The sequence below is a fragment of the Phalacrocorax carbo genome, chromosome 26 (assembly GCF_963921805.1).
Source record: "Phalacrocorax carbo chromosome 26, bPhaCar2.1, whole genome shotgun sequence".
Taxonomy (NCBI): domain Eukaryota; kingdom Metazoa; phylum Chordata; class Aves; order Suliformes; family Phalacrocoracidae; genus Phalacrocorax; species Phalacrocorax carbo.
Window position 1 is genome coordinate 757,238 of NC_087538.1, and position 22,606 is coordinate 779,843.

Consider the following 22,606-nt stretch of genomic DNA (forward strand, 5'->3'; position numbering starts at 1 on the left):
CGTGGTGTGAATTTGGGGTTGTCCTGTGCAGGGACAGGATGATCCCGGACTTGATGATCCTTGTGGGTCCCTTCCAACTCAGAACATTCTGTGTTTCTATGATTCTGTAACACACTCCTGAGCAACAGCTTCAGGGGTCAAGCGTAAATTTCAGCAGAATGGCACAGCAATAAATAGAGGTCAGTAGCACAATTGTGCGCGTTGTAACAGCAGCAAAACCAGGGATTCAGCAGTTTGGGGCCAAACTTCCTATCGGGGCAAGCAGGGGTGTGGATGCCCACGGTGTCAATAAACGACAGAGCGGCAGAAAGCTGCTATCAAGCCGTAACGGAGACAGCGTCTGTTCTGGTTCGGGCTGGGATGGAGTTAATTTTCTTCCTCGCAGCCCATACGGTGCCGAGTTTTGGATTTGTAACCAAAGCGGTGTTTCAGCCATTGCTGAACCTGCTTCCATGGCACGGAGGCCTACTCTGTTCACCCGCCGCCCTGCCACGGCCTGGCCTCCCCCCACCAGGCTTGGGGCGGCTGCACCCCGCTGGGGCCGGCAGTGCCGCAAGGTTTCGGGGGTGCTGCCTGGTGTGGGGAAAGGTGCCCGGTTTGGGGCTGTTTCTGCGTTTGGCGGTTCCTTGTGGGCTTGGGGGACTCTTGGCAGGTTTAAGGTGTGCCCCTGGGTCTGGGGGTGTTTGTGGGTTTGGAGGTCGCCGACAGGTTTTGGGGGGTGTGCCTGGGTCTGCTGGTTGCTGCCAATTTTGGGGGAAACTTGAGGATTTGGGGGCGTTGCTGTGTCTGGTGCCTGCTGCTAGGTCTGGTGGGTGCAGCCAGGTGTGGGGCGCCTCTGGATTTAGGGTTTGTTCCCGGACTGGGGCAATGCTACCAGGTGTAAGGGTTCTTTTGGGTTTGGCGGCTGCCGCTGGGCTGACAGCAGCCTCTGTTCCGGTGGACACAAGCCCTGTCCCTGCAGCAGCGCCAGCAGTGCGTCTCGTAAGGCGCTGGGCACTGCTGTGGTCACGCTGCGCTCTCTGGCTGGTTGTTTCGGCTACACGGCCGCACGGCTGGCCTCCCTTGAGAGGCGCTGGGGTGCCACCTCAGGTGGATTTCACTTGCTGTGTTTGAGGGGAAACTGTGTCCCTCATGCTCAGAGTGCTTTAGGATAGCACACACCATGCCGGCTGCTCCGCCCTGGTAGTAACCAGTGTGTTTCTGTTGGTGGTTTCGTTGCGCCGTTCCTTCTTCTGAATCTCTGATGCGGATCGCTCGGGGCCATTGGTGGAGGCTGATTTTTGCACCATGCCTGCTGTGTTGCTTGTCAGTGGTGCAGGAGGGGAGCCGGGCAGCGCTGCCCCACTGCTGCCCCACTGCTGCTTGCTGGGGTAGCCGTGGAGGAAAGAGGCTTGAGGAAGTCCCTTCCTAAGTCCAGCGGAAGCTGAAGAGGTTTTCTGCCAGTGGAGTTCCTGCTCTGGATGAGGTTGCTGCCAAGCACTGACTTTGTGCAGCCTGTGCTCCTGTTGACTTGCTGCTCTGTGTCACAACGGGGTTTGTCCGGCAACTGTCTGGTGAACAAGGCTTCCGTGGTGCTTCGCTGTGTGGATATTCCAAACCAGGAGAGGGGCGCAAGTTAACATTTTTGGGGTGAGTTGAGCTTTTTAAGTTTTGGAGCTGACCGATCCAGCAGAGTTGTGCTTAGGAAACCACACATCAGGTATTTGAGGGCTTGTTGCACCCAGAAATCAAGCAGGCTGCATCAGTGTGACTCTAGGGATTGTTCTGCACGACGAAAGCTAAAGTGCGGCATACGTCATTAACTCCTGGGCTGTGGGTTAGGCTAGATGAGCCACAGCTACAAGCCGTCCCACCTCAGCATCTTCTCTAGTGTGCTTAGGAGATGAAGCTGTGCCTTGCGGATGAACTTGGTTTAAACCCAGACTAGACCATGAGTTATTAGTGAAAGCCTGATTGCTGGTAGTTTGACGCTGCAATTGTAATGTTAATAGGCAGGGAGAGAAGGATGCGGGAAGCAGGTGTGTGACTTCTGTGAACAGCGACAGCACAGGCGTGTGTGACCCTAGGAATCCAGGGCACAGCAAAGCCTTTGCTTCTGATCCAGCCTATTGGTCTCAGAGGAGCTTCCTAAAGGACGAGAACGGCATGCTCATCTCCGCAGGATCCAGCAGTTCCGTGGGCCAGGTAAGCCTTGAGTCAAAGAACCAGCTGGAAGCAGCTGTCACTGATACGCAGCTGGAGGCCGGTCAGTTCCTTTATCTCCCGTTACTAACATTCATGTCAGCGTAACGCAAAAGACCGACATTTATCACTTTCCTGGTGTGAAGCAGTGGCTAGATTTTATCTACATGTCTTGTCATCCTGGAACTGAGTGTTGCTGTCAAGCGTGCTTGCCAGTCTTGATTGCTAATTTAAACTGCTAGCGAGGGCTCTCCTGGCAGAGAGCAGTGCTTGTGTGTGCGTTTGGTGGCTCGCTTATGAAGAGGAGGCTCTTGGTGGTTTGTTAGAGAGAGGTCTTTGGTGGTCGTGGTCAGGGAGTGCTGGAGAGCGCCTGGCAAGGTTATAACGCCACGCTGCTGGCCTACGGTCAGAGGGGCTCAGGGAAGAGCCCATGAGCGACGATCGGATACGGTGCAAGCAGTTCCTGGGCAGTGATCAGGAAATGGGGCAGTTGCCCAGAACTGCTACTTTTACTCTCTTCCCATGTCCCATCACTGGTTTTTTCTTTCCTTCCCTGTCTGACTCCGTGCCTGTATTTTCTAACTCCTCCCTGTCTGTCCTACAGCCTGTTGCTATGGTCTCCTTTCCCTACACCTCTCTCCCGCTCCCTGGCCTTCTCCTTTCTCTGTCGCCGTGTCCTGGCCGCCTGTTTCCCCTCTGTGCTGCCGCCTGTCCCCTCTCTCCCGCCTGTATCCCCCGCTCGGCCGGCCCTGCTGCTCTCGGGGCCTCCGTCCTGCTCCCCGGCCCCTTCTGCTCCTCCTGCGTCTCCACCCTGGAGGCCGCGGCTGTTGTGCCCTTCTGCGCCTCCTTGCCCTGACCCACAGCCCCTCTGCCTCAGTCTCTCGGGGTCGTTTCCTGCCCTCCCCTCGCCCTGTGTCCCGCTCTGCGTCCCGGCCTCTCCCTTTCTCTCTCCCCGCTGCCTTTTCCCTCTGCCCCTCTCCCCGCTGTCCCCCTGCCCCGCTCCCTGTGCCACGTCTCTGTCCCTGCACGCTCCCGGTGCCTTGTCGGTCTCTGTGGCGGCGGGTCCCGCAGCCCCGGGGGGGCGGCCGTGGGGCCTGTGGGGGGGCGGCTGGCTCGGGCTGGGGGCGCGGTGCCCGCGCAGGGTCGGGCGGCGGGAAGGCGCGCCCCGGGGCATGCTGGGAGCTGGAGCCCTGGGGCAGGGGCTGCCGGGCGGCCATGTTGCCCCGGCCCCAGCCCCTGCCCCGAGGCCTGTCCCGCAGCCCCAGGCCGCCCCCGGGCCTGTCCTGGCAGCAGCCAGCTGGGCCTGGGCCCCGCTCCGGCCCCCCTGAGCTGTGCCTCGGGGCGGCCTCCTGGGGTGCGAGCTGTGAGGCACCCGTGGGTGCCCTGAGGTGGAAGGCAGTCAGGTGAGCGGGGCTGCAGCACAGGGAGGCAGGGACAGACTGACAGACAGAGAGAGAGAGACAGAAGTGCCTGAGCTGTGCCATGTGCCTGGCAGTGCAGAGAGCAGGAACTGCGGTGAGTCCTGGGCCCCGGGGTCATGTCACCCCTCTCCCACATCCCAGTCCCTCCTGACACCCCCTCCCCTTTCCCTGTGTGGATTTGTGGTGGGATGCGTAGCTACATATCTATGTATGTGTGTATATGTATATGGTATTATACATAGACGTATACATAATACAAATATTATAATTTCAAAATATTTATTTGTAAAAAAATAAATCTATTATTTATAAAAATAGAATCATATTATCTTAAATGTAAAAATACCTGTTTGTGGACATAAGCCATCCCCAGCCCAGCTCAGCCACCCGCGGGGTGGGCAGGGGCTGCGTTAACCCCCCACCCTCCCTCCCACTGAGCAAATGCCCGCAGGCAGAGAGAGGCGCTGCAAAGCCAACACCCAGCTCTTTTAATTTAAATGAGTATTTTCTCCCCCGGAGTGCCCCAGGTCCTCTGCGCAAGCTTCTAACAGGGTCGCTTGGTCCTGCATGCTGTGTCTTCCCAGTCATCGTGCAAACTGTCAGCATGGCATGGAAGCAGAGTGGGAAAGGTGCCTGCAGAGGTCTCGGGCGTGAGCTCACGGGGGCTCTTAGTGAGCACAAGCGGGTGCTGAGAGCCTGCCCTGCTGGAGGGCCTCACGCTGCGTTTGCAGGCTGTCCTGGCACTGCCCCTGAGCCGCCTGCACAAGTTGAAGAGTTGGCAGGTGCCAGTGGGAGGAGGTGGGACTGGATGGGGGAGCAATGGCTTCTCCTTACAGGAAAGGCTTGTCCAGGTGGGACCCTAGTTGCCACCTGCCCTGGGCCGGTGCCTTTCAGCCGCACCATCCCTTGCTTGTTCTTGGCGAGTTGCTGCACACCGAGAGAGGCCAGAGAGCTTCTTCAGGCAGCGCACCCAGCTCGCTGCCATGCAAGTGCTTCTCCACTGACGTGCTCTTGTGACCCGTGAATTCTCACGGCTGCTTCTCTGTTTGGTACCCGCAGGGTCCGACCGAAGGCACTGTCTGCGGTTCAGAGCCGAGCTGCTTGGCCAAATCAGTTCTTAATCCTGTGATGGTCCTAGCAGGAATGAGAGCCAGGGCACCCTTCTCCATGTGAACGTAGTTTCTTCTTCTCCTTCCAGCCTGAAAACCATGTGGGAAAGTGCTGGCCCTTGCTGGGAAGTCGGGGACAAGCCTTCATCAAGCTGTCTGTGCCAATCCTTCCCAGAGCAGTCACCATGGACCACGTTTCAGGACAACGTTCCCTGGAGACAGCATCGGCAGAGCTCCAAAGGACGTGGCTGTCTACGTGAGTGGTTTCTCCAGAGTGGGGGGCTGTGGGTTGCACAGCGTTTCTAAGCCGGGGGTGAGTATGGGTCAAAGAGTCCAGCGGCCTCTGGCCTCCTCCTGGCTCGCAGAAGCAGCAAGCTCCTTGGAGCTGTATTGCGCTTCTGTCCAATATACTGTTTGAAAGGAAGGTTCTGGGGCATGATGGAACTTGGGGAGCCACAGGGAAGAGGAGGTGGCACAGCGCACTGTCCTAGCCCTTCTGGCTTTCAATCCCCGTGGGCATTTGTGACCCTCAGGTTACCCCCCTCCCCCTGGGAACATCTGCTCCTTCTCTGGGTGGCAGCCTAGACTCGCTGAGTAGGCAAGCGTGGCGTGCTACCTAGGTGCAGCTTCTTGTCTGCTCCTTGCGCTCGTCTTCCTTTGACTGCGTAGCTGAAATAAACCCGTGCTTCACCGACTGAAGTTCAGTCTTCCCACAGTGTGTGAGGCGCTCTGGTTTCTCCACCCCCGTGTTTCTCCTGGGCCTGAAGTAGGAACCTGAGGAGCAGGGAAGGCTCATGGGACAGTTCACTTTCCGGGCAGTGCTGAATCGCAGTCAGACCTTGCAGCTGAAGGTACGGGGACAGAGAGGGAGGAGAACTGTAGGAGAGGAGGAGAAATGCGCTTGGCTGGGGAGAAGCTTCCCTGCCAAAGGGCTATAGGCAGCCCTGTCCTTGAGCGTGTGCCACGCTGGCCTTTCTTCTGCTTTAACTTCCGAACAGCGTGTGCCTGGAGAGCTGTTCTTTTTCTCTTTCCTTTTGGGTTTAAGCTTCAGTGCCTACAACCACCGCAGCTGAAGCTAAAACCACCTTGAGCGTCTGGACTGCAAGTGGCTACAAGTGGCCACATCCCGTAGTACGCACTACTCCTGGCCTGCTGGTGAAAGACTCGAAATCCTGGCCTTTCTGAGGCCTCTGTTGCTGCTGGTAGCGAGCAGTGACAGGGAGGCCATTCTGCTTCAGTGCCTTTCTAGAGAAGGCAACGAGACATTATACTAACAGCACGGGGTCTTGTGACTGTGGAAGCAGGCTAGAAGACCTTGCCAAACTGTTTGCTGAGGCTTCTGGGAGCTGCTTCTTCCTTTACTCTTCTTGCAGCCAAATGAGGTAGAGCAGGATCACACTGTCTTGACCACGAGAGGTGCAAGGACCTCGCAGGGCAGCCGGAAGGAAGGTGTTGACCGAGGCCGTCACCGCGGCACTGCTCTGTCGGCAGTCAAATGCTAGAGAGGAAAAGGCAGCTCCGAAGAGGGGGGGACGGTTCTGGGCCGGTGGGTTATGGGTAGCCGTAGTCGTTGGCTATGTCCATGCTGGCCTCCCTCTGCACACAAACGTGCAGCTGCCCGGTGACACCTGCAGGGCCGCCCGCTCCTGCTCCTCCTGGGCCAGCGTCTTCACACGCTCCCGCTGGGGCCGCTGCTCGGGTGTGATGGGCACCGACTGCTCCTGCTCCTCCAGCGGGGTGGGCGCAGCCGTGAGCCCCCCCAGGGCCCGAAGGACAGCGGGGAGTCGTTGGGAGGTTGTGGCGGCATGTGCAGCTGCTGCGGCAGCCCCTCCCGTGGGGTTTGGCCTCCGTGGGCGACAAGCACAGCCCGCTCGGCTGCTGAGGTTTGTCGGCAGACCTGGTGCGTGCCTTGCTGCTCGATGGTGCCGCCGGTGCCGTGTCCTTCTTGCCGTCAGCGGGGGCTTGAGGCATCCAGTGCTGCGCTGGGTCTCGGGGCTGCCATCAAGGAATTGGGTTCCGGGTTGGGTGGTTGGGGCATCAGCCCCACCACCTTCACTGTGTGCCCCAGCAGGTGGAAACTGTGGCTGGAGTTGAGCAAGGGCACCCTCAGGACGATGAGGAGCATCCTCAGCGCCGGGTGGGGATGCTGCTCCTGGGGACTCTGGTTCCAGGCTGCGGTGGGGATGCCGGCAGCGGCGCAGGGTCAAGGCAGTGGGATCAGAGGTGGCACCCAGTGGGCCTAGGACTGGCACCATCAGGGCGGGCAGAGGGGACTCCCGTGTCTCACTGGAGGGGTGAGCACGTCTGCCCCGCCTTGCCCCTGCGCCCACTGCTCCGCGGCTTCCTCCCGGGCCGGGGCCTCCTGGGGCCTCCCTGGGGTGCTGCAGGGGCGTGCGGCCCAGTGCTGCCGGGAGCTGCGGGGCCCGGCTGGGCCCTGACACCGGCTGTGCTGGCACCTGGCAATGCTGTGTGTTCCCTGGAACGTATCGCAGCCCCCGGGCAGCGGGGGGCCGTAGCTTCCAGCATGGGTCTGTGGGACTGGAGCAGTTGAGGGTCACAAGGCTGGGGTGGGGCGTGGGGCGGGAGTCCCAGAGCAGCAGTTCAAGTCCTCCGTGCTGTGGTGTCTGGGTGGGCCGCTGCATTAAACCTTTCTTCTCCGCCCCATGAAGAGCCTTTGCCTTCTGGCTTCCTCTCGGGTCCTACGTCGCTTGGCAGGCACGTTGGTGGTATTGGATGCTCTGCGCTTGCTGCTTCCCACCCGCAGCCCGCTGCCACCTGCACTGCCCTGTCGCCGTCCAGCTTTCCCTTGGCCTGCTTGCCGCCCGCTTCTCCCCATCGGGGCCCCTCTTGGCAGGACACAACGCCCGGCGGCAGCAGCAGGTGGGTCGGACCCATCCGAGGCTGCCTCCGCAGCGCCGTCTCCGCCAGTTGGGCCATGTGGGGCTGGTGACACTGGGGGTGCTTCTGGGGAGCTGGGCAAGGGACTCAGCATTGGGAACTGCAGGACGCTGAGCAGGGGACTGTCTGGAGGGGCCTGCAGGGGATCGTTCTGGGGACTGTCCACAGGACTGTCCTCAGAAGTCTCCTCTGCCGTCTCTGGAGGAGCCTGCAGGGGATCGTTCTGGGGACTGTCCACAGGACTGTCCTCAGAAGTCTCCTCTGCCGTCTCCGGAGGAGCCTGCAGGGGATCGTTCTGGGGACTGTCCACAGGACTGACCTCAGAAGTCTCCTCTGCCGTCTCTGGAGGAGCCTGCAGGGGATTGTTCTGGGGACTGTCCACAGGACTGACCTCAGAAGTCTCCTCTGCCGTCTCTGGAGGAGCCTGGAGGGGATTGTTCTGGGGACTGTCCACAGGACTGTCCTCAGAAGTCTCCTCTGCCGTCTCTGGAGGAGCCTGCAGGGGATCGTTCTGGGGACTGTCCACAGGACTGTCCTCAGAAGTCTCCTCTGCCGTCTCCGGAGGAGCCTGCAGGGGATCGTTCTGGGGACTGTCCACAGGACTGTCCTCAGAAGTCTCCCATGCAGTCTCCGGAGAGCTCTCTTCGGATGTGTCCAACGGCCGCCACCAGGTGGGGAGGACTGCTGACACCTCGCCCTGGTTCCCCTTGGTGTCTTGCAAGGGGGAGGCCGGCACCCCCCAGAAGGGGTCGGCATCCCCCAGCATCCCCGATTGCAGGCGGCGTTTGCACCAGCCGCCCTCCGCCTCGTACTCCAGGTCAGGGTCTTCGCTGCAGGAGGCAGTGGTGTCCAGGCTGTCGGGGACATCGGCGAGGATATTTTCACCGTCCACCAGCATCACTGCTGCCAACTTCTCCACCTCGCAGCCGCCCTCTGCCCTGTACTCCAAGAGGTGGGGGAGCTTGTTAAGGGAAGTTGTCAAGTCGGGGACATTGGGGATGGTGTCCCCGCCATCCACCAGCCCCGCCGCCACCAGTGGCTCCTTGGGGCAAGCAGCCCTCCGCCACATACCCACAGAGGTCAGGGTGCTCATCAAGGGCCTCGGCAGTCACGTTGGGGACACTGGTGGTCAGGGTGGTGTCCTCACTGTCCCCTAGCCCTGCCACCACCGCATGGTCCTGGGGGCAGGTGCCATCTGCCGCGTACATGGAGAAGTCGTGGAGGTCATCGAGGAAATCGGCGCTGATGAGGCTGTTGGGGAAAGGAAGGCCATTAGGGATGGTGTCCTCGCTGTCCCCCAGCCCTGCTGCCACCACTTGCTGATGGGGGCAGCCGCCCTCTGCCACGTACTCGGAGAAGTCAGGGACCCGGCCGAGGAAGCTGGTGAAGTCGTCGACGTCGTCGACAGAGACCTCACCGTCCCCCAGCCCCGCCGCCGCTGCTGGCTCCTTGGGGCAGCCGCCCTCCGCCACGTACTCGGAGAGGTCGGGGAGCTCGTGGAGGAAGGCGGCGAGGCTGGGGCTGTCAGGCCCATCGGGGAGGCTGTCCTCGCTCTCCAAGGTGTTGAGCCAGGAGAGCACCCAGCTGGCCATGGTGTCCTCTGCCAGCTCAGGACAGGCCTCAGCGAAGGCCTGTGGCCCCTGCTCGGGCAGGTCGACGGGCTTCTCTGGGGCTGCCGGGGTGGTCTCCACTGCTGAAAAAGCAAAGAGATCCAACCCAAGCGCGGGGTGATGCAAGCTTTCCTTGGCTCAGGGCAGCTGCCCGCGGGCTCTGCCACCCCCCAGAGCTCACCTTTAGGCTCCATCCTGGTTCTGCAGGTCGGCAGAGCCAGGCCGGTCTGGTGGGGGCTGGCAGCAGGGACGCTGTCCTCCATGGCCACCACTTCCTTCTTGAAGCCCTCCGATGGCTTCTGGGCGCTGCCAGGCAGGGTGTGGAGCACAGGTTGCTCCTGGACCCAAGGCTGAGCCATGGGGCAGCACGGTGGTGGGTCGCCAGTGTGGTCAGGGACGCGTAGCAGGCAGGAGCCCGTGGGGTCCATGGGCTCTTGCTGGTCCAGGGTCCGTGGCCCCATCCCCCTCGGCTGGTGGGGCACCAGCACCTGTGGCACCACCTGCTGTCCCCAGCCGTAGGCAGGGGGACAGGGAGCAGCCATGGTGGGGAGCGACACCCCATGGTTGAGCTGCACCCCGTGGGGGAGCTGCACCCCGTGGGGGAGCTGCACCCCATGGAGGAGCTGCACCCTACTGGGGAGCTGCACCCCGTGGGGGAGCTGCACCCCGTGGGGGAGCTGCAACCCAGCATGGAGCTGCGTCCCGTGTGGGAGAGGCACCCCAGTGGCGAGCTGTACCCCAGTGGGGAGCTGTACCCCAGCAGGGAGCTGTACCCCCATGGGCATCTGCACCCCACTGAGGAGCTGCGTCCCAGTGGGGAGCTGCATGCCTTGCGGGTGCTGTACCCCCATGGGGAGCTGCACCCCAGTGGGGAGCTGTACCCCCATGGGCATCTGCACCCCACTGAGGAGCTGCACCCCAGTGGGGAGCTGCACCCCGTGAGGGAGCTGTGCCACTGGGGGATGCTGCACCCCGCTGGGGGGCTGCACCACCTGCCCCGGGGCCCCCAGGGGCCCTGGCACCGCCTGCCAGACGGTGGGCTGGGACAGCTGGTGGGTGACGGTGTGGAGCTGGGCAGGCTCACCAGACACTGCCAGCCCCGGGACAGAGGGCAGCACGTGGGCACTGACCGGTGCTGGCATGGCTGGGGTGGTGAAGCTCATGCCGGGCACCTGCGATGCCGTGGGCAGCCGGAGAGGGAACCTCTCTGTTGGGGGAAGCAAAGAGGGGTGGTGGGGTGAGATATTGGTGGGCAGAGCCCCTTGGGGGGTTACCTGGAGGGTAGGAGCACCACGAGGAGCAGGAGCCTGCTGCTGTACCTGCCATGGCGGTGGGTCAGTGTGGGGTTTGTTTGGGGCAAAGAGTGCTCTGGGGTTCCGTCCCCAGGGCGATGATTCCGCCAGCACCTGCCTGAGCCAGCCTTGCCAGGGCTGGATTTGTCATGCCTCAGCAACTGCCCATCACCATGATTTCCCATCCGGCTGATCTCTCATCCCGATGAGGGTTTCCCATCCGCGCCATGAATTCCCAGCCCAACGATGATTTCTCATCCCAGTCATGGCTTCCCATGCCAGCAATGATTTCTCAGCCCTGGGATGGTTTCCTATCCCAATGGTTTCCCATGCCCACAGTTTCCCTCCCAAGCCCTGGGGTGCACATTTGGCAAAAGCCACGTGGTTAGTCAACAGGAGGGGATCTGCCAGGCGAGCTGGCCCTGCCCAGTCAGAAATCCTACATACTGGGGAAGGGGATGGAGCCCCTGTAGCCACGCAAAAAGTACGCTGGGCAACACAGTCTGGGTCCTCCCTGCCTCCGGCAAAGGCAAAGCCATTCGTGGGATTGCTTTTGCTCGGGGGCCTGGGCGCACTTGGTGGGTGGTGCGGGAGGACGGAGAAGTCCGATGTGTGCCTCAAGGGGGTTTGATTTTGGGCGAAAACAGGCAATGAAGTGAATGGGGCAATGCGAACTGCTATATAATATTGTGTGTCACCCCTGTGTTGTACCCACGATAGCAGAGTACGAGCCTCCCAAGCCATGGAGGACAAACTGCGACACAAGCAGAGTGCAGCAGCGACGGAGCGATGGCTGACTCGGCGGGCAGCAGCCCAGGTGTGGGACCTGGGCACGGCGTGAGCGGTGCGGGATAGGGGGAGGGGGCTGTGCTGGGTTTGGCTGAGAAGGGGTTAATTCTCCTCAGCGCGGGGGGCGGCTGCCTTTCCGGCTTCCCGCGCTCTGCCGCGGGGGTGGGGCGGGGCGGGGAGGGGCGGGGCCGCGGTGGGGGCGGCTGACCCCGACTGGCCGGTGGCAGGGTCACTCCATACCACGTGACACCACGACCAGGATATTAAGGGGGGGCGGGGGTGGGGGGGGCAGTGGCGGCTCGGGAGCGGCGCGGCGGCGGGTCGGCGGTGGGTGAGCGGCTGCGGCGCGGGCGGTTTGTTCCGGCGGTTCGTTCCCCCTCTCCCGCCCCCCCCCCCCTTCCCACCCCTTTCCCCCCACCCCGCGGGGCTTTGCGCCTCTCCTTGTTCTCCTTTCCGTTGCATTTCTGTTGTTGTTTCTTTTAATTTCATTTATGAAACTGCTCTTATCCCAACCCACGAGCGTTACCCTTCTGATTCCCTCCCCCATCTACCGGTGGGGAGGGGGCGAGCGACTGTGTGGGGCTGAGCTGCCGGCCAAACCGCCACAGGCCCTAGAAGTGAAGGTTTGGAATTTAAAACGGAGGCTTTTAGCTTTAAAAGTGGGGTATGGACCCTGAAAGTGAGGGTTTGGGGCCTATAGATGAGGCTTTTAGCCTTAAACGAGGGGTTTGGACCCTAACAGTGAGGGTTTGGGACCTCTGAATGAGGCTTTGTGCCTTAGAAGTGGGGTTTGGACGCTTGAAGTGAAGGTTTGGACCTAAAAACTGAGGCTTTGAGAGTTAAAAGAGGGATTCTGTAAAATGTGTTCATGTGATTCGTGTCAATATGGAACTGTTGGTGCTTGTGTAACCAGGGCCGGTCAATTGACTCGCTAACGGTCGGGAGGGTTGGAATGTGGGTTGGGGGTTTGCTGCTAACAGGGGAAGCACCCTGCTACAAAGGGGGGTGCCAAGGTGGGGGGGGCACAGGTCGGCCAGTGGTGATGGCAGGGACCTTCTTGGCTCAGAAGGCGCTGAGGCATGGAAACTGGGGGAAGGGTAATTCCGGCAGGGGGAGAGTGCGACCACCGACCCAAGTCAGGACCAAAAAGACTTGCCCCCCCCCACCCGTAAAGAGCACGCGGGCTAATCTACGTGGCAAGTGTGGCTAATTTAACTACGGCTGCCCAACGGCAAGTGGGATGCTTATCACTGACCAGTGAGTGTAAACTTAGGCGTGTTTTTTACTAATTGTTATGAATTAACTGAATATAAGCCCTGTAGCATTGTATGACGGGATGCACGTTAGGAGGAAGGATCCCCCGTGCACCCAGCGCTGCTTGCTTGCCTCTATTCAATAAACTGTAAACTTTAATTGGAATTCCGTTTAAGGCTAAATTAATTATAACAATTTGAACCCTGAAAGTGAGGGTTTGGCGGTTAAAACTGAGCCTTTGAGCGTTAAAAGAGGGGTTTGGACAATAAAATGGAGGCTTTTGAACTTAAAAATGAGGGTTTGTCCCTAAAAAGGAGGGGTTTGGGTCCTAAAAGCGAGGGTTGGTTTGGGACCAAAAAAGGATGCTTTGAGCCCTAAACGATGATTTAGACCCTAAATGTGAGGCTTTGCAAGATATAGATGAGGTTTTGACAGTAAAAAAGACACGTCTGGACCCTAACAGTGAGGGTTTGGGACATCTAAATGAGTCTCTTAGATTTCAAAGAGGGGTTTGGGCTCTAAAACTCATGGTTTGCAACAAAAAATGTATGGTTTGAGCAATAATATAGTCGATCTGATGCTAAAAGTGAGGGTTGGTTTGGCACCTAAAAATGAAGCACAGAGTGCTAAAAGAGGGGGTTTGATGCTGAAATGGAGGCTTTAGCTGTGTTAAGAGGGCTTTGGGTCCTAAAAGTGAGGGTTTGACCTTTAAAACAGGGGTTTGGACCCTAAAAGTAAGGTTTGCGGTCCTGACTATAAGGCTTTGAGCATTAAAAGAGGGGTTTGGACAATAGAAGGGAGGCTTAGGCTGTTAAAAATGAGGGTTTGTCCCTAAAAAGGAGGGATTTGAACCCTAAAAGTGAAGGTTTGGGATATAAAAACAAGGCTTTGCGTGGAAAAGATAGGTTTGGAGCTTAAAAGTGAGGGTTTGGGACTCCTAAATGAGGCTTTGTGCCTTAAAAGTGGGGTTTGGACCCACAAGACAGGGTTTGGCTGTTAAAAAAGGAGGCTTTGTGCCTTAAATGAGGGGTTTCAACCTTGAAAGTGAGGGTTTGGGACTGAAAAATGAGGCTTTGAGTGTTGAAAGACGGGCTTGGGACATAAAACCCTCCCTTCTAGCATCAAATCCTGTCTATTAATGCTCAAATCATGATTTTTTCCTTCCAAACGGTACGTTTGAGAGTCAAACCCGCCTTGTTTAAGGCTCAAAGCCTCATTTTTATGTGCCAGACCCTCACATTCAGGTTTCAAACCCCCCTTTTAACACCTCATTTCTAGGTGCCAAAGTTTCACTTTTAGCACCCAAACCTGAGCTCACTTTTAGGAGCCAAGATCTCATTTCTTATGTCCAAAGCCCTATTTCCACCGGCAAAGCCTCATTTTTAGAGTCCAAACCCCTCTTTTTATGCTCAAAACCTCATTTTTACCACCCAAAGCCTCACTTTCAGTGTCTAAACCTGTTTTAAACCTTGCAGCCTCCGCTTATGGGGTCCCGCAGCCTCTGCTTCTGGGGTCCTGCCGCCCCCCATTTTTTGAGTTCCAAACCCCTCTTTTAAGGCTCAAAGCCTCCTCTTAAGGTCCCAGACCCTCACTCTCAGGGTGCAAACCTGTCATTTTCACTCTCAAAGCCTCTTTTATATCTTGCAAAGCCTCACGTTTAGCTGCCAAACACGTCTTTTAAGGCTCAAAGCCTCAGTTTTCTTTTCTAAACCGCCACTTTCAGGGTCCAAACTGCTCTATTAAGCATTAAAACCTCACTTTTAGGTATCAAAACCTCACCTGTAATGTCCAAAGCCCTATTTTCAACTGCAAACCCTCATTTGTAGGTCCCAAACCCTCACTTTGAAGGTCAAAACGCCTCTTTTAAGGCCCAAAGCCTTATTTCAGGGCCCAAAGCCTCTTTTTTTTTTTTTTTTTGTTCCAAACCCCTGTTTTAAGGCTCAAAGCTTCATTTTTAAATCCCAAACCCTCACATTCATGGTCCAAACCTGTCTTTTAGGTTCAAAGCCTCAGTTTTAGGTCCCAAAGCCTCACTTTCAGGGTCCAAACCCCTCTTAGTACTCCGTGGCCTCCTTTTTAGGTCCCAAAGCCTCCCATTTAGCATCAAATCCACTCTATTAATGCTCAAACCGTCATTTTTCTGTTCCTAACGGTGCGTTTCAGTCCAAACCCCTTGATTAATCCTCAAAGCCTCATTTTTAACAGCCAAGAGGGGCCCAAACCCCTTTTTTAATGCTCAGTGCCTCCTTTAAAGCCCCAAGCCCTCACTTTTAGGTACTAAAACCTCATTTTTATTATCCAAGCCTCATTTTTATATCCCAAACCTTTACTGTTGGCATCGAATACGGTCTTTTAATGCTCAAACTGTCATTTTCTCTTTCCACACTGAGTTTTAGAGCCCAAAGCCACCTTTTAATGCACAAAGCCTCATTTAGTGGTCCCAAACCCTCACTGTTAGGGTCCAAACCTGACGTGAGGCTCTTTGCTCTTGCTGCAAAAGCTATTTCAAATCACAGCTTTGAATAAGAAACACTATACTAGGTTTGTTCCAAGTACATTCATCAGCCACTTGTTTCTTTCAATATCTGACCATTTCTATTCAAGCCAAGTAAGAACAGGGTCTCTCCCAATGTCAGGCAACACTGGGCCTGTCCAGCAAGCGTCAGTCATACCAGAGAGACAGTAAAAAGCTGAGTATTGTAAAACTCCTGCTTCGGCCCTGTTGGTGAGAGAACTTTTGAAGGGAAATATTTCTGGCCTTCAGGTCAGTCAAAAGCCACAGTCAGTCAGCTATTGCATTCCCTCTGGCTGTGGTTCCACGAATGGATCACGCTCAGGTGGAATAAATCTGCTTGAGATGCTTGCAAGCACAAATGCTTACAAACCAAATCATCTCTCTTAGTCTGGCACTGCTTAGCTCATGCAAGGACGTAAGTTTACTTGGTTTAGGTGTAAGGACGTCAGCGGCAAGTCCTCTGGAACCGGGGCTGGGAGTTGTATTTTAGCTTTACGTATCTGGAAATCACAACTCCTCCTCCTTTGTCTTGTTCACTAAGTAGCATCTACGTGAAGGGCATGAACAAACATAGGTGAGTGCACAGAAATGTTCATCGTCCTGTAACTCTGCTGCATTCCCGATTTTTAACATTATTGTATTTGTGTGTATATACCATATATTGGGTATATTGGTTAATTCCCTATTTGATAAAAATAGTCCATTTGCTTTCCCCTGCCATTTACTTTTAATGGTGTTTACTGACTGTGACAGAAATGTGCTTTGTTCACTCAACACCCTTTCCCCTGTGCTTTAATATCCTACTTCTTACTAAAGCATATTTTCACATTTTCTTGCCGTGTCAATATTCCAAACACCCATTTTGCACAAAGCATTTCACCAAGTAATTACATTCGGCTGCTCCTTGGCTACTGGCTCTAAAAAAAATTAATTTTTTTAGGTTACTGGGTTTTCTTTATTACAGCTCAAAATACTTGTCGTGGTTCAGCCTCAGCTGGCAACTGAACACCCCGCAGCCGCTCCCTCACTCCCCCCCACCCCTGTGGGATGGGGAAGAGAATCGGACGAGCAAAAGAACTTGTGGGTTGAGATAAGCGCAGTTTAATGATTACAATAAAATGATAATGATAAATGATAAGAAATGTGTTTGTGCAGATGCGAACAAAAATCAATCAACAACCCACTGCTGGGGGTGTGTGTGTGTGTATTTCCCCCCAACAGAGACATGGAAGGCTGGCAATTTAGTACAGTGTGACAATGAAGTATTGTCATGGTTTCAGCTGGGATAGAGTTAATTTTCTTCACTCTAGCTGGTGTAGTGCTGTGCTTTGAAATTAGCATGGAAAAAAAACCTGTTGAGATAACACACAGATGTTTGGGCTGTTGCTGGGCAGCGCTGATACTAGTCAAGGACATGTCCAGCCTCCCATGCTCTGCTGGGTGCACAAGGAGCTGGGAGGGGAGGGGGCACAGCTAAGGGAGCGGATTCAAACTGACCAAAGGGATATTCCATATCATGTCACGTCATGCCCAGTATGCTAGCTGGGAGGGGCTGGCCGGGGAGGGGGGAGCAATCGCGGCTCGGGGACAGGCAGCGTCGGTCGGCGGGTGGTGAGCGGTTGTATCGTTTGTGTTTCCGTGGTTTTTTTTCCTGTTTTCCCTTTCCCTTCCTTTTCCCTTTTATTATATTAACATTATTGTCATTATTATCATAATCATTTATCATTATCATTTTATTGTAATCATTAAACTGTGCTTATCTCAACCCACAAGTTCTTTTGCTCGTCCGATTCTCTTCCCCATCCCACAGGGGTGGGGGGGTGAGCGAGCGGCTGCGGGGTGTTCAGTTGCCAGCTGAGGCTGAACCACGACAAGTATTTTGAGCTGTAATAAAGAAAACCCAGTAACCTAAAAAATTAATTTTTTTTAGAGCCAGTAGCCAAGGAGCAGCCGAATGTAATTACATGGTGAAATGCTTTGTGCAAAATGGGTGTTTGGAATATTGACACGGCAAGAAAATGTGAAAATATGCTTTAGTAAAAAGTAGGATATTAAAGCACAAGGGAAAGTGTGTTGAGTGAACAAAGTACATTTCTGTCACAGTCAGTAAACACCATTAAAATTAAACGGCAGGGGAAAGCAAATGGACTATTTTTATCAAATAGGAAATTAACCAATATACCCAATATATGGTATATACACACAGATACAATAATGTTAAAAATCGGGAATGCGGCAGAGTTACAGGACGATGAACGTTTCTGTGCACTCGCCTACGTTTGTTCATGCCCTTCACGTAGATGCTACTTAGTGAACCAGACAAAGGAGGAGGAGTTGTGATTTCCAGGTACGTAAAGCTAAAATACAACTCCCAGCCCCGGTTCCAGAGGACTTGCCGCTGACGTCCTTACACCTAAACCAAGTAAACTTACGTCCTTGCATGAGCTAAGCAGTGCCAGACTAAGAGAGATGATTTGGTTTGTAAGCATTTGTGCTTGCAAGCATCTCAAGCAGATTTATTCCACCTGAGCGCGATCCATTCGTGGAACCACAGCCAGAGGGAATGCAATAGCTGACTGACTGTGGCTTTTGACTGACCTGAAGGCCAGAAATATTTCCCTTCAAAAGTTCTCTCACCAACAGGGCCGAAGCAGGAGTTTTACAATACTCAGCTTTTTACTGTCTCTCTGGTATGACTGACGCTTGCTGGACAGGCCCAGTGTTGCCTGACATTGGGAGAGACCCTGTTCTGACTTGGCTTGAATAGAAATGGTCAGATATTGAAAGAAACAAGTGGATGATGAATGTACTTGGAACAAACCTAGTATAGTGTTTCTTATTCAAAGCTGTGATTTGAAATAGCTTTTGCAGCAAGAGCGAAGAGCCTCACGTCAGGTTTGGACCCTAACAGTGAGGGTTTGGGACCACTAAATGAGGCTTTGTGCGTTAAAAGACGGCTTTGGGCTCTAAAACTCAGTGTGGAAAGAGAAAATGACGGTTTGAGCATTAAAAGACCGTATTCGATGCCAACAGTAAAGGTTTGGGATATAAAAATGAGGCTTGGATAATAAAAATGAGGTTTTAGTACCTAAAAGTGAGGGCTTGGGGCTTTAAAGGAGGCACTGAGCATTAAAAAAGGGGTTTGGGCCCCTCTTGGCTGTTAAAAATGAGGCTTTGAGGATTAATCAAGGGGTTTGGACTGAAACGCACCGTTTAGAACGGAAAAATGACGGTTTGAGCATTAATAGAGTGGATTTGATGCTAAATGGGATGCTTTGGGACTTAAAAAGGAGGCCACGGAGTACTAAGAGGGGTTTGGACCCTGAAAGTGAGGCTTTGGGACCTAAAACTGAGGCTTTGAACCTGAAAGACAGGTTTGGACCATGAATGTGAGGGTTTGGGATTTAAAAATGAAGCTTTGAGCCTTAAAACAGGGGTTTGGAACAAAAAAAATGAGGCTTTGGGACCTAAAATAAGGCTTTGGGCCTTAAAAGAGGCATTTTGACCCTCAAAGTGAGGGTTTGGGATCTACAAATGAGGGTTTGCAGTTGAAAATAGGGCTTTGGACATTACAAATGAGGTTTTGATACCTAAAAGTGAGGTTTAATGCTTAATAGAGCAGTTTGGACCCTGAAAGTGGTGGTTTAGAAAAGAAAACCTAGGCTTTGAGCCTTAAAAGACGTGTTTGGCAGCTAAACGTGAGGCTTTGCAAGATATAAAAGAGGCTTTGAGAGTGAAAATGACAGGTTTGCACCCTGAGAGTGAGGGTCTGGGACCTTAAGAGGAGGCTTTGAGCCTTAAAAGAGGGGTTTGGAACTCAAAAAATGAGGGGCGGCAGGACCCCATAAGCGGAGGCTGCGGGACCCCAGAAGCGGAGGCTGCAAGGTTTAAAACAGGTTTAGACACTGAAAGTGAGGCTTTGGGTGGTAAAAATGAGGCTTTGAGCATAAAAAGAGGGGTTTGGACTCTAAAAATGAGGCTTTGCCGGTGGAAATAGGGCTTTGGACATAAGAAATGAGGTCTTGGCTCCTAAAAGTGAGCTCAGGTTTGGGTGCTAAAAATGAAACTTTGGCACCTAGAAATGAGGCTTTGAGTGTTAAAAGGGGGGTTTGAAACCTGAATGTGAGGGTCTGGCACATAAAAATGAGGCTTTGAGCCTTAAACAAGGGGGTTTGACTCTCAAACGTACCGTTTGGAAGGAAAAAAATCATCATTTGAGCATTAATAGACAGGATTTGATGCTAGAAGGGAGGGTTTTATGTCCCAAGCCCGTCTTTCAGCACTCAAAGCCTCATTTTTCAGTCCCAAACCCTCACTTTCAAAGTTGAAACCCCTCATTTAAGGCACAAAGCCTCCTTTTTTAACAGCCAAACCCTGTCTTGTGGGTCCAAACCCCACTTTTAAGGCACAAAGCCTCATTTAGGAGTCCCAAACCCTCACTTTTAAGCTCCAAACCTATCTTTTCCACGCAAAGCCTTGTTTTTATATCCCAAACCTTCACTTTTAGGGTTCAAATCCCTCCTTTTTAGGGACAAACCCTCATTTTTAACAGCCTAAGCCTCCCTTTTATTGTCCAAACCCCTCTTTTAATGCTCAAAGCCTTACAGTCAGGACTGCAAACCTCACTTTTAGGGTCCAAACCCCTGTTTTAAAGGTCAAACCCTCACTTTAGGACCCAAAGCCCTCTTAACACAGCTAAAGCCTCCATTTCAGCATCAAACCCCCTCTTTTAGCGCTCAGTGCTTCATTTTTAGGTGCCAAACCAACCCTCACTTTTAGCATCAAATCGACTATATTATTGCTCAAACCATAAACTTTTTGTTGCAAACCATGAGTTTTAGAGCCCAAACCCCTCTTTGAAATCTAAGAGACTCATTTAGATGTCCCAAACCCTCACTGTTAGGGTCCAGACCTGTCTTTTTTACTGTCAAAACCTCATTTATATCTTGCAAAGCCTCACATTTAGGGTCTAAATCATCGTTTAGGGCTCAAAGCATCCTTTTTTGGTCCCAAACCAACCCTCACTTTTAGGACCCAAAGCCCTCCTTTTTAGGGACAAACCCTCTTTTTTAAGTTCAAAAGCCTCCATTTTATTGTCCAAACCCCTCTTTTAAAGCTCAAAGGCTCAGTTTTAACCGCCAAACCCTCACTTTCAGGGTTCAAATTGTTATAGTTAATTTAGCCTTAAACGGAATTCCAATTAAAGTTTACAATTTATTGAATAGAGGCAAGCAAGCAGCGCTGGGTGCACGGGGGATCCTTCCTCCTAACGTGCATCCCGTCATACAATGCTACAGGGCTTATATTCAGTTAATTAATAACAATTAGTAAAAAACACGCCTAAGTTTACACTCACTGGTCAGTGATAAGCATCCCACTTGCCGTTGGGCAGCCGTAGTTAAATTAGCCACACTTGCCACGTAGATTAGCCCGCGTGCTCTTTACGGGTGGGGGGGGGCAAGTCTTTTTGGTCCTGACTTGGGTCGGTGGTCGCACTCTCCCCCTGCCGGAATTACCCTTCCCCCAGTTTCCATGCCTCAGCGCCTTCTGAGCCAAGAAGGTCCCTGCCATCACCACTGGCCGACCTGTGCCCCCCCCACCTTGGCACCCCCCTTTGTAGCAGGGTGCTTCCCCTGTTAGCAGCAAACCCCCAACCCACATTCCAACCCTCCCGACCGTTAGCGAGTCAATTGACCGGCCCTGGTTACACAAGCACCAACAGTTCCATATTGACACGAATCACATGAACACATTTTACAGAATCCCTCTTTTAACTCTCAAAGCCTCAGTTTTTAGGTCCAAACCGTCACTTCAAGCGTCCAAACCCCACTTTTCAGGCACAAAGCCTCATTCAGAGGTCCCAAACCCTCACTGTTAGGGTCCAAACCCCTCCTTTTCATGGACTAAACCTCATTTTACAATTCCAAACCCTCCCTTTCCTTGTCCAAACCCCTCTTTTAACGCTCAAAGCCTCATTTCCAGGTCCCCAAGACTCACTTTCAAGCACCCAAACTCCTCTTTTAACATCAAAGCCCTATAGCTAGGACTGCAAACCTCACTTTCAGGGTCCAAACCCCTCTTTTAACGCTCAAAGCCTCATTTGTAACAGCCAAACCCTCCCTTTCAGGGTTCAAATCCCTCTTTTACAAGTCAAAGCCTCAGCTTTAACACCCAAAGCCGCACTTCCAGCATCCAAACCCCACCTGTAACGCTCAGTGCCTCCTCTTTAGCTCCCAAACCCTCACTTTTAGCAGCGACTCCGGTCCCTTCATGCTCTAACCGTCAGTTTTTCTTTCAAAACCGTGCCTTTTAGAATCCAAACCCCTCGTTTAAGGCTAAAAGCCTCATCTATAGGCCCCAAACCCTCACTTTCAGGGTCCATACCCCACTTTTAAAGCCAAAAGCCTCCGTTTTAAATTCCAAACCCTCACTTCTAGGGCCTGTGGCGGTTTGGCCGGCAGCTCAGCCCCGCACAGTCGCTCGCCCCCTCCCCACCGGTAGATGGGGGAGGGAATCAGAAGGGTAACGCTCGTGGGTTGGGATAAGAGCAGTTTCATAAATGAAATTAAAAGAAACAACAACAGAAATGCAACGGAAAGGAGAACAACGAGAGGCGCAAAGCCCCGCGGGGTGGGGGGAAAGGGGTGGGAAGGGGGGGGGGCGGGAGAGGGGGAACGAACCGCCGGAACAAACCGCCCGCGCCGCAGCCGCTCACCCACCGCCGACCCGCCGCCGCGCCGCTCCCGAGCCGCCACTGCCCCCCCCACCCCCGCCCCCCCTTAATATCCCGGTCGTGGTGTCACGTGGTATGGAGTGACCCTGCCACCGGCCAGTCGGGGTCAGCCGCCCCCACCGCGGCCCCGCCCCTCCCCGCCCCGCCCCACCCCCGCGGCAGAGCGCGGGAAGCCGGAAAGGCAGCCGCCCCCCGCGCTGAGGAGAATTAACCCCTTCTCAGCCAAACCCAGCACAGCCCCCTCCCCCTATCCCGCACCGCTCACGCCGTGCCCAGGTCCCACACCTGGGCTGCTGCCCGCCGAGTCAGCCATCGCTCCGTCGCTGCTGCACTCTGCTTGTGTCGCAGTTTGTCCTCCATGGCTTGGGAGGCTCGTACTCTGCTATCGTGGGTACAACACAGGGGTGACACACAATATTATACAGCAGTTCGCATTGCCCCATTCACTTCATTGCCTGTTTTCGCCCAAAATCAAACCCCCTTGAGGCACACATCGGACTTCTCCGTCCTCCCGCACCACCCACCAAGTGCGCCCAGGTCCTCGAGCAAAAGCAATCCCACGAATGGCTTTGCCTTTGCCGGAGGCAGGGAGGACCCAGACTGTGTTGCCCAGCGTACTTTTTGCGTGGCTACAGAGGCTCCATCCCCTTCCCCAGTATGTAGGATTTCTGACTGGGCAGGGCCAGCTCGCCTGGCAGATCCCCTCCTGTTGACTAACCACGTGGCTTTTGCCAAATGTGCACCCCAGGGCTTGGGAGGGAAACTGTGGGCATGGGAAACCATTGGGATAGGAAACCATCCCAG

At 54.5% G+C, this 22,606-nt stretch overlaps 2 protein-coding genes across 3 annotated transcripts in view; one reads left to right on the forward strand and one right to left on the reverse strand.

Moving 5' to 3' along the window:
- The window catches only part of LOC135317686 (cadherin-related family member 5-like), a 116,134-nt gene that overhangs the window by 84,874 nt on the left and 8,654 nt on the right, over positions 1-22,606 (reverse strand). The window lies entirely within an intron of this gene.
- LOC135317687 (uncharacterized) overlaps positions 1-22,606 on the forward strand; it is a 273,809-nt gene that overhangs the window by 6,006 nt on the left and 245,197 nt on the right. The window lies entirely within an intron of this gene.